The sequence below is a fragment of the Strigops habroptila genome, chromosome 11 (genome assembly GCF_004027225.2).
Source record: "Strigops habroptila isolate Jane chromosome 11, bStrHab1.2.pri, whole genome shotgun sequence".
Taxonomy (NCBI): domain Eukaryota; kingdom Metazoa; phylum Chordata; class Aves; order Psittaciformes; family Psittacidae; genus Strigops; species Strigops habroptila.
In genome coordinates this window covers 36,190,900-36,209,303 of record NC_046360.1, presented here as the reverse complement: position 1 = coordinate 36,209,303, position 18,404 = coordinate 36,190,900, and the positions used below count along the sequence as shown (strand labels likewise).

Sequence of the window (18,404 nt, the reverse complement as noted above, 5' to 3'; positions counted from 1 at the left end):
CCAGTGCAAGCCAATTATCCTTCCTCTACAGACTCCTTAACCAATCATTCCCCAGGTATTCTGTGGCTTTAGTAATCATCTATGGAGCAATCACTTTCTTATCCCTACAAGTATCTCAATGCAATTTTCTCTGGTATTTAGTCTTTCAATTTTGTCCTGTCTGGCAGTTGCTACAGGAGGTGCTTGTGAGCCAGTATGTTAATGGGAATAGCATTATGCAAACTACTATTCCAAATTAATATTTGTAATAAAGTAAAAGCTGCCTGTTTTTTCCTGGAAGGATGAGAAAAGGCTGATTGGGGAAAAAACACTTGTCTAAACAGCTAAACATCACTATCTGTGTGTGGCCTCACACACAGTTGTTGGTATCACTGTGATAAGAGAGAGTTCTCTCCCAGCAGATAAGCAAATCAGGTGTGGAACTCCTGCTCTGAGAGTTGTGTGGAAGCTTTGCAGGCAGAGGATCAGCAAGGTCGCTCGCTTCACACTGAGCTGCCTTTGGGTGAGCATTTCAGAATGACTGAATTGTGTTTAGCATCCAGTCTGCTGTGGCTGTATCAGCTCTTTCTTCTGCCTAGTAACCATGGTAAAAGAGTTTCAGGTTTTGATTGTAAGCTCCTAAGACTGAAAGATCTTTGGGATGGCGACATTTGCTCTATGACGCTTCATTTGGTGTCATTAGGTGCTGTTATAATATGACCAAATAAACAATATTGGGAAAGATCTGTGCTGACTCACTACCTGTGAGAGAGATGAAGTACGCAGAAGGTGGTTTGGGGAAGGACCACTGCTGGTCTATATATTGATTATTCAGAGTGTAAAGTGAATAGCGTGCATTTGTCAGGGAAGTAGTTTGATCTGATGGCTTGAGAACTGGGATAAGAATTCCCATACACCCAGCCACATCAAGAAGTATGCATACAGATCAGAGCCATTTTTTCAAATCTATACTATCTGATCTTCTCATTTCACAAATATTTTTACAGGTTATACTTCTTGCAGGAGCTTGATGAAAATCAGAGACAAGTGTGTGATTAAAGGGGAAGGGCTAGTGCAGTCCTTCCAGCTGTCATTTGCCAGCACTAGGCACTAAGAATTTTGTTCTGGTTTGTTTCTCTTCAGTTTAACTATGTTTTTATAGAACTGGCTGAATTTTAAATATTCAGCATCAGCGAAAAATGTGGGTTTACATGTATGAGCATGGTTTTTAAATGCTGAATATCAGGCAGCCTCACTGAATTGTATTTGGCGGCATAAAAAATGAGTAGAGGTCTGAGGCTGAACTTGTACACGATAAATAAGAGAATACAAACCCAAGGGTTGTTTGTTGGTGTAAAGAGATCTGCTTTTTACCCGTTTAAAGAAGATATGATAATAGGTAACTTTAACATTACATAGAGTTATGGGAAGAATAAGTCAGTCAATGAGAACAGCAGCAAAGAGATCTGCTTGCTATCACGGTAAATGATTGTTTGAAATACAGAGCCTGCAATTTGAGAGAGCTGGAAGGTGTGTATCCAGAAAATCACTGGATCTCGTCCTTCACAGGGAGTTTCGAAGGTCCAGGGGTAGGTTCTGTGTGCAGTGTTGTACAGCTGGCAGAATTCATTGTTACAAGCCATTACCGGGGTTCTTTTATTTCTGCCCTTCCTTGCAAAATCCTCATGTGAAGTGACAGCAGAGTAATTTCAATTAGGATAAAAACCTTGTAATTAGCTGTGCCTATATAATAATTAGGAGGGCAGCTTTGTATATTCCCTTAATCCTGGATTAATCATCACTCCATTGTGGCAGTGTTTTCAGGCAGAGCTTGGTGCTGCTGTATGCTTAGCCCACAGCCAGAAGGTGTGACTGAGCAGTGAGAGCAGTACCTGAGCCAGCCGAAGGCAGTAGGCAGGAAGATGCTATAACACAGTCTATACATGCAATCCGTTCAGTGCTTTATGCTAAATCTTTGTCATGGTAACACAGGCTGCAGATAGACAAGTTAGAACAAGCAGGCACAGCTGTACAGATGTGTTTGAGCACTCAGCCAGTTCAGGTGCCTTTGCAGTACCAGCAGTGATTTGCACAATGCACAGTGACAGCTCCGTGCATGTTTCCTGGTGATTCAGCCATGGCTCAATGAATAGTTTGTTGCTTCTGCTCTTCTGGGCTATTCTAGTGTAAGAAAAAGTGTTCTGTGGCATACCTATGCATTATTAACAGTTTATAAGAGGTGAGTTTCACTTTTGGAATGAAGTCTCTCAGCTGAAGCTTTCCTCGACAAGAAAGTTCTGCTCGGGAAGGCCTTTTGAGACTTAAATTTATGCTCTTTCTGTGAGCAAAGGCCTTGCTGGCAGGATGGTTCAGTCAGCCCTGTGTCCCAAACACTCATCACCCAATGGGGATGGTGGCTGCAAGAGTTTGTACAGGTCTAGTGAGGCTGGGAACTGACCTGTGCATCACATATAGGTCAGAGAAAGCCAGTGCTGACCCAAGTTAGTTCCACTGTCAGTCAAGTCACAGAAGATAAGTTAAAGAGGGAACCCAGTAAGAGCAACAGGAAGCCCTTTGATAGGCACGAACTACAGGAAAACGGGTGGCAGTGGCCTGAGCTTGGCCCATGCTAAGCTATTTTGAGTTCTTACTGCTCCATGAGAAACCACTAGTGACTGAAAAGCAAACAGAGTAGAGGCCATGGAAATAACTTCTAATGAGGTCACTGCAGGCTTCTAACAGTGGGTGCATTCTGAAGAGCAAAGTTGCCATTCCTTCCACTCAGGAGAGGAAAGGCAAATGTTGCTTATGAATACAGGACAAAAGCAATTAAATGTAGTGTCACCATCAGGTTATGTATATATATGTATTCATTAATGCTTGAGTTTTGAATGTTCAAACATTCTAAGCCTGGTCAGAAGCTGGAGGTGCTCCAGTTGATTTCATTGTAACTATCTGTTTGGAAATGACAGTTTCTTTTGCAAAATACCTTCTAAAAACAAACACTTCCTTGTTTGTTCAAAATCAGATTCTTAAACATCAGCAGGCTGCTGCTGGCAAAACTGTACGTGCCCAAATGTGGGTGACGAAGACTTTAATGTTTTTAAATGTTCTGACAAACTGAAAACTTGAAAGGAACAGAGTCAGATTTAAAGTGGGGTGGATGTAGCCAACCTTCTGTCCCTGAATTGCTGCCCTAAATGCAGTTTATTCCCAGAAGCTGTAGACAGTATTGAGGTATCCCTCATGACTTTCTTCACCCTTCTCATCCCCTGCTTGGAGGGGAGGAAGAGTGAGAAGAAAATCAAAAGCAGCATAAGCAGCTGCTAACCTTGTGATTATCATAATAGTTACGTAAGAAACTTAGCGAACCTGCTTAGAACCAGACATGAACAAGGGCTTTTGTAGAGGAGGATCCTTTATGGATTTAAATATCTTTTAAAAAGCTTATAAGAAATGGAAATCAAAAACTGTTTAAATTTGTTCCTCAGTATGTTTGTTCTTTGTGTGGCGCTGTTCTGAGCTGTGTCATGTTTGAGAACTAGGTTTTTTCTAGTTTATTTTTAAGAACTGTGAAAGATTTTTGTGCAGATCTATCAGAACTCCTCCCTGAATGATATGTAGTATCTGAATGTGATATACCTGAATATGTGAGCCTTTGGTGTGGTGGTTTTACAATATCCTTGTCACTCCAGAGGGCTGTGAGTGCAGTGAGAGGAGTAGGAGAGGGGCACTGTAATGTGACCAGAAGCTCTTCCTGCCCTGCTGCCAAGGCAGACCCTGCAGCCAGCCCCCTCTGACCATCCTGCTGTGGGGCAGAAGGAAAATCCACTCTTTTCCAATGTGCTCTCATGGGGCTTTTTGCTGCTTTTTAAGTGATGCTTGCTGGTGTTTTTTGCCAGGCAGAAGGGGCTGCAGGTTGGGACTGGCTCTGGAGGAAGGGCAAAAAGGGGATTAGTGTTTTGAGTCAGGAATGAGTTGGAGCAAAGAAAAATTGGGGGATTTTTTAAATGCTCTTAGTCACCCAAACTGAATTTTGGTGGAAGCAATTTGAGTGCAGTTAAAATGTCTCTCACTAGTGAGATGATAATACTCTGTTCAGTGAACTTGAACCTGAAGAGCAATTTAGAGGGTAGGGTGTGGTAATAGGATGGGGTTTTCTGTGTGTGGAGAGGAGCAAGTAAGAGACTATCTCCTCATGAAAGTCCTCCTGGGCTCTGTGTACAGCAGGCCCCAAGGACCTCTCAGCATAACGTTGTGCCAAGGAGCAAAGGTCCAGAGAGGCTGCTGGCAGCTGCCTCCAAAATAATCCTTCCTTTGGGGAACTGTGGTTGTGCTGCCAGATCCTGGGGACCGTTCACCATCTCCTTTTTTCCTTCATAAAATACTCGCTTTGGGGGCTGGGGGTGGGAGTGTGAGAGGCTGATGGATTGTAACAAAGAGAGTAGATGTTTAATGATACTTCTGGACATGGGACTTGAACCAACTATGTTCCTCTGAAATGTCAGAAATGCACGTGGGAGGAAAGCCTGGTTCGGGCTTTCAGAGCAGCTTTGTGTCTTGAATGGGGATCTGTAGCTTCATCTCTCCAAAAAGGAAAAGTGATGGGCACCCCTGGCACACAGCGAATTCTGTGCTCGGCACAACCCAGGCCAGTGCCTGCCCCCTGTTCCTCAGAGCTTGCTTTATCCTACAGCTCCTGTATCACTTCCGCACATCTCAGATGCGTCTTCTTTTTCCACATGGATTTTGCCACTGGGTGCTAAAGGCATAAATTCGTCTTTTGTCTGGGATTTCCAAACATGGAATCATAGAATGGTTTGGGTTGGAAGGGAGCTTAAAGTTCATCCAGTTCCAACCCCGTGCCACGGGCAGGGACACCTTCCACTAGAGCAGGTTGCTCCAAGCCCCTGTGTCCAACCTGGCCTTGAACACTGCCAGGGATGGGGCAGCCACAGCTTCTCTGGGCACCCTGTGCCAGCCTCACAGGGAAGAATTTTTTCCTGATGTGTAATCTAAATCTCCCCTCTGTCAGGTTAAAGCCATTCCCCTTTGACATGTCACTGCATGCCCTTGTAAAAAGTCCGTCTCCAGCTTTCTTGTAGGCAGTGGGCCATGGGGCTGTGTAATTGTGTTCAGTACACACAGTTGATCACTGCATGTACAGCAAGTCAGTTGTTAGACTAACTGTACATTTGCTGATCAACAACACAACAGAGACCAGCACATCTGGAGAAGACAAAAGTTACAGTGTGAGCGAGAAAAATGGGAGCATTAATTCTGTCCCTCTGTAGAGCTGTTACTGACAGAACTTACCCTTAATTCAGAGAGAGGATTTTGTGCACTCAGTTCTCGGGGGTGAGAAATGCCTCTGTCTCTTACCCAGCCTCTGCTCTTCTCATAACTGGAGCTTCCAGCTTCACAGGCATAAAAATCACCACACCAGCACTGAGTTTATATTACACATATCACTTCAGGCACTTCTGCCTTAGGATGCTTTTGCCTACACCGACTTTCAGCTGGAATGGTATGTTCTTCGCTGTTCTAGAAATAGAGATAACTACTACTCTTTTGTCACATTCTTGAATCTCTTTAATGTCCTGGTTCCTACATGCTCTGCAAATGGGAGCTGTGCAGTATCTTACTGTGTTTGTACAGGATGATTCCTAAGTAAGTAGAAACTGGTTTGCTCCCTGTGTATTCTGATCCCTGCTGCATGGCTGTAGATTCACACTCGCACCTCTCGGCACGAAGCTTGTCAAACTGCACATCAAAGTCACATTGCTCCGGAATACAGAGAGAAACGCTGTAATTTCTTCAGGAATATCTAATTTTAAGCCCAGTTTTCCACACAGAGGCTGCAAACCCCTCTGGAGCTGGGGCGGCAGCGCCCACCACAGCCGAGCCTTGCACGGCAGCATCTTCAGGGTGGCTCGTTAAGCGCGGAGGCTCGTTGTGTCGAGGCGATGGAAGCCCTTTGTCCGTGAGGCCCCTTTGGCCCGGGAGAGTGAAGGCAGGACCCGGTACCGGCTCCCGCGGCGGCGACTGAGGGGAGGCGGCGGCGCTGAGGGGACGGAAGGCCACGCCCCCCCGCCAGCGGCAGCCAATAGGATCTCTCCTCTAGGCGCGAGCGTGAGAGGGGCCAGGCAAGACCTGAAGGAGCGGGGCTGCTTAGAAGGCGTGGCCTATGAAGGGAGGCGGGTTTCTATTGGTGGAGCGGAGCCTTGAAGGGGCGTGGCCTTGGCGGGGCGGGGCCGTGGCTCCGCGGCTCGGTGCGGGCAGCGGTCGGCGGCGCGGCGGGGGCCGGGAGCGGAGCCGGGCGGCAGGTAAGGGGAGACGGGGACGGAGGCCGCGGTGGAAGTGCGGGGTTGGAAGAGAAAGGAAGGGAAGGGAAGGGTGGGATATAAGCTATCGCCGCGTCTGGACCGGGGGGGCGCTGGCGGCGCGTTACCGGGGGGTCATCGGCCGGCGGCAGGTGCCGCGCTTTGTCTCCGTGTAGGGGGATGGGCGCGGCCACTTAGGAGCGGCGGGGCTGGGATGGAGCTCGAAGGGGCCACACCGGTGATGGAGGGCTGCGGCGGGCAACAACTCCACACACACACCCCGAGGTGGCACCGGGCTGGTAGCGGGGCGAGGACCGGGCAGCCCCTGGTAGTGCATTGGTGCCTCCAGTAAAAGGCAATAACGAGGGAATTATGCTCTGGAAAACAGCACCTTTTACGGGGAAGGCTTTTGGAAGTGGCGGCGAGCCCTGGTGTGAAACACGGAGACAACGAATTCCCCGTGAGTTTCCAGTGATGCTCAAATAGGGGCTTTGTGAAGGAGTTCTCGCCTCTGGTGTGGTTGTGGGGTCGGTGCTGGAGTGCAGCGTGGCAGGTTTGATGGGGAGGCTGTTTTCAAAGGGTACGGAGAGCTTTGTAATGGAGGGAAGAGGCAGAAGTTGTTCATGGGCTGTGTTAGTTGAGGAGATTAACGTATAAAATCACCTAAGTTGGAAAAGACCTTTAAGATCATCAAGTCCAACCTTCTCCCAGCACTGCCAAGTCCACCTCTAAACCATGTCCCTAAAGACCTCCTCTAGATGGTTTCTGAACACCTCCAGGGACAGTGTTTCCACCACTGCCCTGAGCAGCCTGTTCCAATGCCTGACCACCCTTTAGGTGGATAAATTGTTCCTAACCTCCAATCTAAACCTCCCCTGCTGCAGCTGAGGCCGTTACCTCTTCTCCTATCACTTGCTACACAGGAGAAGAGACCAGCTCCATCCTCCTTCCAGGTAGCTGTAGAGTGTGATAAGGTCCCTCCTGAGCCTTCTCTTCTTCAGACTGAAGAACCTCAGTCACTCATTTCACTGATTAAAAGACTTGAGTGTCTTCAGGGTGTAGCCCTGTATCAGGGCTTGGAGAGCTGGTAGTGAATGGTGCAGCAGTAAATAATGACTGAATCCAGGCAGTGTTTAAAACAAACAGCATTATGATTGAGTATCATATTCCTGAAACTTCAACCTCAGAGGTAGCAAGAACTGCCTTCTACAGAAAACAAAGTTGCTTAATAATTAAATCTGCTTTTCTAACTTACAAATGCATTGAAATTATTAACTTGTGGGAGGCTGACTTGTCTGCCTTCTTCAATCTGTTCAACACTTTTCCAGCAACAATAAAAAAAGGTTAGAAGGTGGCTTTCTGATAAATGCAATACTTTTAACTTCTGGAAGGCCATGTGTTCACCTTTTCCCCTTCAGCAGTGATTTTACTGCCTGTACTGAAACTGAGTGGTTAAGTCCTGCTCTGGAGATCTCATTTTCCACCTTGAACACATTCCTTTGGAACAATTCGCAGCAAGTGTTTGGGCCCCCCTAAGCAGGTGTGTTTTCTGTTACATCGCTGCAATTTGAGAGCTTGCTTTCCTCAAATCTAAACTTCCTATGACTGCTGCTTTATCTCAGCGCAGCAGCCTGGAACAGGAGTAGTCCTGAGAGAATATCTGGGCTGCTGCTGTAGTTACAAAGGAAGGGGCTGCCATCCTGAGTGTTGTAAAACAGCGGGGTCAGGATTTTACTAAACAAGTGCCTTATTCTGTGTATGGTGGGGCACTGAATGTGGTCTGCTCAACCCTGGTCTCCCTTTTTGAATGGAGGTTGCAGCAATCCCATGTTATGCCTTGTATATAAGAACAGAAATCAATGAGCGTCACATTAATGATGTGTCTGTGTGACATTGGGAGCTAAGCGGGTGGTGGAGGCATTTGCCCTGATTCAGAAGGGAGCTGGTGTGCTGAGCTGTTGTGTTACGTGGTTTTGCATTTTAATGGGAAATTGGTGTTTCCCCTTGATTGTTACAAGCCAGGCACAGGTTTTAATAGAGTCACTTGGAGACGCCAGGAATGTCTAGCAGAATCCCAGGAGAAGAAAACAACCAGGACAGAAGAATCTTGTAGGGGAGGTGACTTGTTGGTAATCTGGTGCTGAGCAGACTATTTCCATGCTCATCCACACCTGTGTGTAGCAGAACTGGAATCTGCAAGCCAGGGACTTGCCCTGAGTTGGGATTTGGCTAGAAAGCATTTAATATAGTGTGGTCATATATGGAATTTTCTCTTTAAATTTCTCCCAACATGTGAAAAGAGTTAGGTTAGTAATACGATTAACAATATTTAATAAGATTAAAATGACCAGCATAACTCCCTTGAGAAAGGTGGGTGCAGACTGTCAGCAGTTGATGCTTAATCTCTGCTTTCTCCCACATAAGTGCTGTTCGGGCTCTTAGAAACCACTTGCTTTTCAGAAAAGAAGAATTCTGTCCTCATGTGCTGGCAGCTCAGGTATTGCCTCACCTTCCGTGCCCACCAACACCATCCTCTTCCCAGCGGGGCCACGGGATGTTCCCATATAAGGGCAGAGGGAATAGCTGACAGCGGGCTGCAAGGAGCACATGGAGATGTTCCCTTCCCTTCAGTGCCAGTCTTTGTGCAAAGCAGGGTTGTTTCTGCGGCTCTCGCTGCTCCTGGCACGCTTCGGCTTTCCTGGCAGTGGCAGAGACTGCAAGGGCTGAACGAGTCTGGAAAGTATCTGTTGCTGCAGAAGGTGGCCCTGTGTGCCTGGAGAGAGCCTGCCTGCCAAAGCAGCGGTGCCAGTTGTATGTTGGGTGTGCTCTGAAGGGAAAAGCACCCACCCAGGTTGCCTGTGTGTGCTATCCAGCACTGTCCAACGGGAAAACAAACGTGATTGCACTTGCCGTCTTCCACTATTGCTGTTTGCTTTCTGGAGTGGTTCATGTAGCAGTGTTGGGTAGGCAGGAGGGAGGCAGGATGTCTTTTTCAGTAGAAGAAATGCTTTCTGCTTTAGTGTCACCTGGGGAGGGAAAACAATGGATGAGGGGAAGTTCAGAAGAAAATGGAGCAGCTGCTTCCTGCACATGCTTGGGATTTTTGTGGTAAAAGGTCTACCTCTGAATCTGTCAGGTTCACATTGTTTCCCTTCTGTTATCTTCCTCTCTGTCTCCGTCCTTCCTGATGCTTGTCAAAGCAAGCTCACAAGGACTCCAGTTTCTCCTCCTCCCTTGCAGCCTCTCCATCTGTGCTTTTTTTGTTTGTTTGTAGCTCTTGGAGTTGTTTTTTTTCTCTCCTGAAACTTCAAATCGGCTGTTGTAGCCAAGTTCTGAGCTGAACCCTCCCAATCTTGCATAAGGGATTCCTGGAGGAAGATGATAGGACTTTGATTCATCTCAGCTCGCAGAGTGGTAGCACTCAGAGGAGACATGAGCCTGCCTGCTTTCTGTAAGAATTAGCCCTCTAGATACAAGCTAGTTTCAGGAAGCAGGGATTGGAATGGTGCCCTCTTCGCTCACCTGGATCTTCAGTGAAATGTCTTTGTGCTCTGAGTGCTGGAAAGCTGGTGCATTCTACTGACTCTCCTTTGCATTCCCCATAATCTGTTAAAGCCCTGGATATGATTTGCATTTATTTGCGGTTCTTGGAGTATCTGATTGCAGGATTACTGTATCTGAAAGGATTCATCTTCTACTGTTCATCAAAACCGCAGGAGGGCTGCTTTGCCTTTATGGGAATGTGCCAGCTGGTCTTTCACTGTGCTGGTATCATTTTCCTTGTCCTATTATTGGAGGTGTCTTTGACCTGATGGATGTGATGATGTCTTTAGAGAAGATTCATATTGATCATTATTTGAGCATTGTCTGGTTTGGCCTCGGTGCTGGAAGGCAATTCTTAGAGAATTCCTGCATGTACTTTTCTGGGATGAGCACGTGAGACATTGGGAGCATGTGCACAGTCCCATGACAGGATACTGTTGTTCCAGGAGGCAGAGTAGGTGCTTGATTCCACTGGGAAACAGTAATCTCATGCGTTGCACAGTTTTCACCCCGACATAGTGGGGAGAGCTGAAAGACCTTCTCCTTCTGCATGCTGACACCAGGGACTCCCTAAAAACCACATGGAGGGATTTTTGCTCTCTAGAACCATATAGGATCAGCCTTCATGCTATGGTTTTTCATAATGATAACTGAGATGTGCTTAATAAACTGGCCTAGGCTGTAGTCGCTGGAGCTCAGACTTGCTCAGCTGCAGAGATGCCAGAACATGAAGCAGGATATTTCGACCTGTACCGACATGCAGCCTCCACTAATGGAAGAACCACAGTGCTTTGAGTGATCTCTTGAAGGCTCTGTTTTTTCTCCCCAACTGCTTAAGTAATAAATGTGGAGGACTTGTTTTCACTGCTAATAGATTTTTTTGTTTTAAGCCAAGTAGTAACAAAGACATCTGAGCTATTTTGAGGTTGCAGGAAGCAATTTAAGTCTCTTCTGGTAACTAGAAGTACTGCCTCCTGATTGGGGAGTAGGTGGGGGGGAAGGAAAAAATACTGTCAGTTTAGGTGGATTTGATTTTTTTTTTTTTTAATTATTAAATCCATTTAAAAATTATTTCTAGTATCCTGAATTTAATGTTAGCATTTCACTTTCAAATCCTGCCTGCCACCCCCAAGAAAGAAAAGGAGGGAGAGGGAATGAAGTAGAAAAGCACTGTGTGTTAATGTGATCTGGCAGGAAGATTTTAGATGTTGGTCAAAATGTGAGGGGAATCTTCAAGTGATGCAGATCCTGAGGAAATTCCCAGATGCCAGCCTTTAATCGCATGTGAACTTCAGTTATTAGCTTGCAGTATAAACACTGGAAGTACTGTGAGGAACACTTCTGTGCCTGGCAAATGTGTGAGATTTCGCATTGCTTTTGGCTTTGAAGTTTAACTACAGAGCAGTGTGGTGCTGGTGGGGTTGAGCTTCCCCAGGCTCTGCTCTGCACCAGTGCTGCTGCTCTCAAAATTCCTGCAATTTCAGAGCTACCTCCTTTTAGGAACTGATAATTCGTTTCCTCTCTGGAAGTATCTGAACATTGCCATTTTATCTTGCTACTTGTATCTGTTCCTGTTCTTATGTGGAAAGTCTTTTGCCCTTGTGTCACAGGGACTGTAGGTGGATTGATCATTGTTCCTGCTGGTGGTTTAGCTGGGCTGGTTCTGTTTTGGGGATTGGAGTTTAGGAATTGTGTGACTGCCTGCTCCAAATACCCACCTAGAATCTGTGGTGAGCCACTGGGATACACAGCTGTGAGGTATTAATGGATTGCTGCTGCCAGCAAGCTTTGTATCTGCAAGTGCACAGAATTTCAAGGTATCACCATTCTCATTTTCTCTTGCACTTTTCCTTAGTTCTGAATTTAAAGGCAGTGCTGCCTTTGGAGCTCCTGGGTTTCAGTGAAAAAACACATAGAATCACAGCCTGGTTTGGGTTGGAAGGGAGTTTAAAGCTCATCCAGCTCCAACCGCTGCCATGGGCAGGGACACCTTCCACTAGAGCAGGTTGCTCCAAGCCCCTGTGCCCAACCTGGCCTTGAGCACTGCCAGGGATGGAAGTGTCAGCCTTATCTCAGCATGATGTAGTATTGTCTGTCAACTGAGTTGCACCGATGGGATTCACACTGCTGAAGATAACACAAGGAGAATGCCATCTTCCTTGTGTCCTACCCTTCCCTGCAGCTCTGTCGTGGCAGAGAAGTAGTTGTGCCTGTGACAGCATGTGGGAGAAGTTGATTGTATTCAAGCATTTGTCTGTAATGAGGAAACTAGTTTTCTGACTGAATTACATGTCATTCTGTAAATAGAATGGGTATATTTGACATCTTACCCTAGTATAACGATTCTGAAAATTACTACATAGAAGCAGTGTTTTCAGCTGAAGGTTTCTGCCCATGTATGCCTATTTAAAAATAATTTTGTCTCAATCTCTGCTCCTTTAGCTCTCCTATACTTCATATTTTGGTTAGGTGACCTCCCTATTCTTTGTGTAGAGTTACCTTAAGAGTTGGAGCGCAGCCTGTTTCCTCATCTGGTCCTGACTCCTGGAGGCTGTGCTCTTTAAATCCCCCTGTTGCTTACAAGTGGCCATGCCTGATCCTCCTGTGTGAGATTGAGGAGTTTGAGCTCTCTAGTCTCCATACTGAAATGCCAACCTCTGTGAACAGCTGGCCAAGCAAATGCTTGGGAATATGCTGCTGACAGTGCCCTGCAAGTGCTCTGTGCTCAGCTGGAAATCCTTCACACAACAACAGCTTAAAGCACAAGAACCAGGGCTTCAGGGATGCTCCTGCCAGACCAGGCTTTGTCAGAAATAGTTATCACTGAAGTTGGTGCAGGGTTTTGGACAGCTTGGAGTTAATGGCCCTGAAGCAATTCTCTCTTCAGCACTTTCAGCTTTGATCCCAAGATTTTTTTGCATCAGACTAACCTTCTTAAAATGCTGGAGAGAGCAATTCTGTTAGTGAGCTACCCAACAGGAAGTTATCAGATGTATTTCAGTAACTCTTCTGGGATCACGTCTGCTATCTTCCACACACCAAAGTCATAAGCTCTTCTTGCCTGTCCTATGCTGTCTCCTACCTTTAGTGTAGCCAAAAAATATATGTGCTGGAGATTGCTACTACAAAAGTAGTTGTGGGCTTTTGAACCCCATTGCCATCAGTGTGTTGATCTCTATTTGCATACCGCTTGACTTCTTGCATACCGATTGCAGCCTGTTATTGAATGATTCCGCCCAGGAGAATGGTAAAAGGGGTGTGCAGCTGAATTAATTGTATGGGAGCTGTGTGCCACTGTGGGAAAATAGAGAAGTAGTCACCAGGGACTCTGTTTATTTGCCAAATCCTTATAGCTAGGTTAGCATTTTGGGTGAAATTGCTGAAATGAGACTGCAGAAATGCTGAAGGACCAAGGAAGACTTAAAGCATTTGTGAATTTGTATTTGGATCCTTAGCTGAAACACATTTTGAATTGCATTTCACATCAACCTGCAGCTGTTGAGAGAGTTTTAAGACAAAGATCCAAAGGGCTTTTTGCTGCTTTGCCTGCATGTCAGTGCAGCTTTCTCCTGGCTGCAATGCAGAGGTGTGGTGCCCTTGCATGACTATGCCTTCTGGGGGACTGCTGTCGCTGTAATGGGTAGCACTGATTCTTACTGTTTATTTGCTTCCTTCATCTAGATTTTTCCAGAATTGTGGTGATTTGTAACCAGAAAAATATTCTCCAGGTGCATGACACGCATCAGAGATGCGTGTGCAATTACAAGATGGCCCTGGGTGCCTGGAACCAGCTTGTCCTCTTGGCAGCTTGGGCAAAGTTTGAATTGGCAAGAAGGCAGAGCAGTCCACTACAAGTGACTCAGTATGCTGAGCTCCTTGGCCACAGTAACAGGCAGTTGGAGTCCCAGTGCTGGCGTGTCTGGTTCTGCTCTGTGCCCAGCACTGCTGAGACGATGTAGAGCTGAAGAAAAAGGAGCAGCGAGGTAGAGCAGCTGCCCTACAAATGCTGTTCTTGTTCTCTGTACTGCCGAGGGGGCAGCTACCTGCAAGGTTACTCTCCACAGCAGCAGCAATGGGGAGTAGGGGCTGTGACCATATGAGCAGCTGCACAGGGACAGATAAAAGAGCCATTTAGCCTGTTTTGCTTTTTCTGGGCTTGGGACAGTCAAGTGTCTGTCCTCAGAGTGGACAGTCACCACGGGCCCTTCCTTCCCAGCACTGAACTGATCTAGCAGGGAAGTGAAAGCCTGTGTCAGCAGCCTCAGTTACAAGCTCAGCGGAGTGCCACAAGTCTAAAGGCTTCTTGACTAGTTCTGACAATCACTCTTTCTTGCTTATTGTATTTTAAAACTATTTCCATGTGTTGTCATAACACTACTGTGTTCCGGGTGCTTGAACCTTGTAAATGCATTTTCTGTCCATAAAATGGTCTTGAAAGTAATTTTTCTGTTTCATTGTGGTACTGAGGCCTGTACATACAGGATGGTGGCATCATGAAGCTTTCCTTAATGACCCATATTGATGATGGCACTGTTCCATAATACATAATGAGGCTTCACAACATGGGAGAGTTGTCTCTGAAGTCTGTGAGTAAAGGTTGTAAAGAGTAGAAAGAGTAGGCAAGCTGATGGCCATACTGCAGACTCATGGAGCCAACCATTCCAATACATCTACAGCATCCCACTGTCACAGACCTGCTATAGAATCAGATAATGGTTTGGGTTGGAAGGGACCTTACAGCTCAACCAGCTCCAACCCCTTGCCACGGGCAGGGACACCTTCCACTAGAGCAGGTTGCTCCAAGCCCCTGTGTCCAACCTGGCCTTGAACACTGCCAGGGATGGGGCAGCCACAGCTTCTCTGGGAAAAGTCTGTGCCAGCGCCTCAGCACCCTCACAGGGAAGAGCTTCTGCCTCAGAGCTCATCTCAGTCTCCCCTCTGGCAGGTTAAAGCCATTCCCCTTGTCCTGTCTCTACAGACCCTTGTCCAAAGCCCCTCTCCAGCTTTCTTGTGGGCCCCTTTAGGCACTGGAAGCTGCTCTGAAGTCTCCCTGGAGCCTTCTCCAGTCTAAACAACCCCAACTCTCTCACCCTGTCTCCATAGGAGAGGTGCTCCAACCCTCAGAGCACCTCTGTGAGTGCCGAACTCATTAGCTACAGACAAATAACATGTAAGTAGTGTTTGCCTTCCAGATGATGACAGTGATGGGTGTGCTGCTGGGAGGAATCTGTATTCTGGCATTCTGCTTGTGCAGCCCCAAGAAACTCTAACATTTCTGGTTAAGTAGTTTTGCAGTTTCTGTTGTTGATGGAAGGTTTGTGTCTGTGTCTGGTGCAGGTGGTGAGCAGCAGCATGCAGGTCCCAGGGCTCTGCTGCTATGGGCAAAGCTATTGCAGGAGAATGAGCTCCACTCACAGCTCTGAGGCTTCATCCTTTCCTTGTGTTGCCTTCTGAATGCTTGAAAGCCACTGGGCTATGCATCTGTTTACCTTCCTCCCAGTGCTGCCAGCACAGTGTAATCCTAACGGGTGCTTCAGTGACAATTACAGGTTCTGTGTTCTCTGCAGGCTGCCAGAGCCTGTTGGATCATCAAAACACAAATGACACCTGGCTGTTCAGCTCTAGGATTGTAATCTGCATCCCTGAGTGCACCACGTAGGAAGTACCAGAAGGCACAAGGTCTTAATGATGGAACTTTGCCCAAAATGCAATGTGTTTGTTTTAAGCAGGTAGAAATCATATGCACACAACAATTCATGAGGGAAATGGTTTCAACCAATATAAACACATGGAGCATCCTTGTTATTCTATTTTGCAGTGAAGAATATTTCTCAATAAGTCCTTTCTGTGTAGAGAAAGCCTTAAACTTTTTGCTTATGAAACTATTATTTCCACTGGGAACTGTCCTCTGTGATGCTGCTTCACTTGACTGGAATAGAGCTGTTTGTCTGCAAATTGGTGGTGATTTCTTTACCACTCAACAACCTATAGGTAGATCTGTCTTGTGTTTGTCTTCAGGCTGCTCTTTTCTATATGCTCTGAGAAGTCTTGTCCCTTTGGCCTCTTTTGAACAGAAGGGTGAAAAGCTCAAGTGGAAGAAGGAGAATTGATTTTTTGAGAGCTGCAACTAAAAAAAAGGTTTATAGGACTTCCCTTCTAAGGGGGGAAAAAACTCTTTAGAAATGAAGACTCTGTTTACATGTGTTAATTCCCTTTGTTTTCTGTTGAATGGAAAGGTCACTTTGTCTCTAGGCTATCAAAAAAATCAATGGTCTAATCAATTTCTAAAGTAGATTTAGTCTAAATGACTACTGTGGTGTGGTTTGAACTTTGATGTGTGAAGGTGTCCAAAAAAACTGCTAGACAATCCAATGCAGAGCATCACTGCAAATAAACTTAGAGAGTCTGTAGGGGAATTTTCTGTCCCATTCACTGTGTCCACGGGGTGGTTTTTTCCCTTGCCCATTCCCAGCATGGCTTCCTCCTGACGTTCCTACTGGAAGAATAGATCGCTGTGAGCAGGTCAACAAAAGCAGTCAGGCAGTTCACTTGAGCGGTCATGCATAAATATGAGCAGACTTTCTGCTGTTAAAGCCAATGGGTTGCCTTCCTGACTACCAGTTTTCCATAGCTTCCACGTTCCTGCTACTTGGAGCTATGCTGAGGATTTCATCCAAGAGGATAGTGCTCATGATAGCCAGGTATTATTGTTCCCAAGCAGCTGGGCTAGGGGGGTCACAGTGGCAAGTAAGTTTCTTGCTTTGAAAATACCAAGATAAGGATGGATAAAAGCCACGTTTCATTCTACACTATTGCCTTGCAATGATTTTCAGTTTCAGCAGTATAACAAGCAGAGCCCTTCTGGCTGTTACACTGATCTGCACCCAAATCTTGGCCTGCACTCCTGCCTGCACATAGAGCATAAGCTCTCTGAGGCCTTGTGCACTTTGCTATATAACACAGAATGAGAACTGTCACTAAATGGAAACGCTGGTTGGAGCCAGAATTTCAATGGTCTCCTGCTAGAACAGAAGCAGTAGGAAGTACTAGTCCTCGTGATACAGAGTGCCTGGTTAACATCTACAAGGGATGAATGCTTTTCGTGCAGTGAGCTTGAATAACTCGGTTCTTTGGGGAGATTTGAGGTGGGTGGTTATTGGTTTTGATGGATACTTCAGGGAATATGTACCTCTGAAGGGTTTGGTTGTGTTAATAGAAAGAGCAGCCGGAAAGAAACACGTGGGTACACGGCAGCAGGTGACTGTTCATGTAATGTGTTTCTTAGGATGTTTGACTTGGAGTGAAACAATGGTATGAATAATTGATCTGTGCCAACATCAACAGCATACCTCATAATTATTTAATAAAAAACATAAAAGGCTGATGCATCTGAAATCATGGGTTATGGGAACGTGTTGGGAAGTGGTATTCCTAGCAGGTGTCTTCAGTGAGCATCAGTACTCTGTGCTGTTCAGTACTGATGTTCAGTTCATCAGTATTCTGGAAATAAACCTAAGGCACTGCTAACATTGATTCAGCAATGCTGAGGGCAAATGTAAAAGCATGGCTGGAAATGACAGGTCTGTTGGGAATTTCTTGTTGGAAAATTCTGAATAATATCTAAATCTGGCAGAATGGGGATCATGCAGTGAAGCTTTACTTGGAGCTTGGAGAAATGGTTTAATGGTGGCTAAGAAAGATAGGAGCTCGTTATAGAGTTAGATAAATGACTGTTAGCTAACTGGTAGGATCTTTGCAGTCTATGATTGCTGTAGCTCCTTCATTAATGCTATAAAATGGGTCTAGTGAAATAACATCCGATACAGGCAAGTACAGACCTCTGTGGCAGAGATGCCAATCATTCACAGATTGTGTGCTTCACCAAAGCAGTGACCTCGAAGAAAGAGGGATGTGTGACAATGAAATGGATATTTAAAAGAAAAAGGAAGAAGTTCGAAGTTGCTCAAGCACTCAAGAAGGTGCTGTGTGATGTGGGACTGAAAGGACTGATCTGTTCATTGCCCAAAAAGCTATTGAGAGGTGACTTGGTTAAAGCATGTGCATAACTGACTCTGAGGAGCTGCTCTTTAATCCAGTGGAGAAGGAATTAATGGCTCAAGGCAGAAGGCAAACAAATAAGAAATTAGACTGGCCTTACTGTCAGAAAGAATGATGGAGCCATTGGAGCAAGCTGCTAGGAGAGTAGTGAACTTGTGTTTTGACCTCTAAAGGCCTCCAGTCTAGATGCCATAAACCACTACATTTCACAGAACCACTTAATGGGTTTTGTGGAGGTGTGAGTGGATAAAGTGGAACAGCGCCTGTGTGTTAGGCAGGAAGTCAGAGTGGTCATACCTTAAATTATGTGACTCTGACTGGTCCTGCTGCAATTGATTCCTGCTTTTCTGTGCTTTGGAAATAACCCCAAGACTAACGCAGCTGTGTTCCTCGGCCCCTTTTTTTTTCCTCCCAAACTTTGTTTATGTCTAAATGTTTTATGCAATATAAGTGGCACATCCTGGATATAAAAGAATGTCGTTGACAACAGGAGTGTTAACT

General features: G+C 45.9%; 1 protein-coding gene across 2 annotated transcripts in view; it reads left to right on the top strand.

The window, feature by feature from the left end:
* Window positions 1-6,209: 6,209 nt before the first annotated feature.
* The window catches only part of PLXNB1 (plexin B1), a 75,392-nt gene continuing 63,197 nt past the window's right edge, over window positions 6,210-18,404 (top strand). The window contains exon 1 of one of the 2 annotated variants that reach the window (XM_030501324.1): window positions 6,210-6,305. The gene's annotated coding sequence lies outside the window, so the exon portion shown is untranslated. The remainder of the gene's footprint in view (window positions 6,306-18,404) is intronic. The other variant, XM_030501327.1, reaches the window with a different exon arrangement.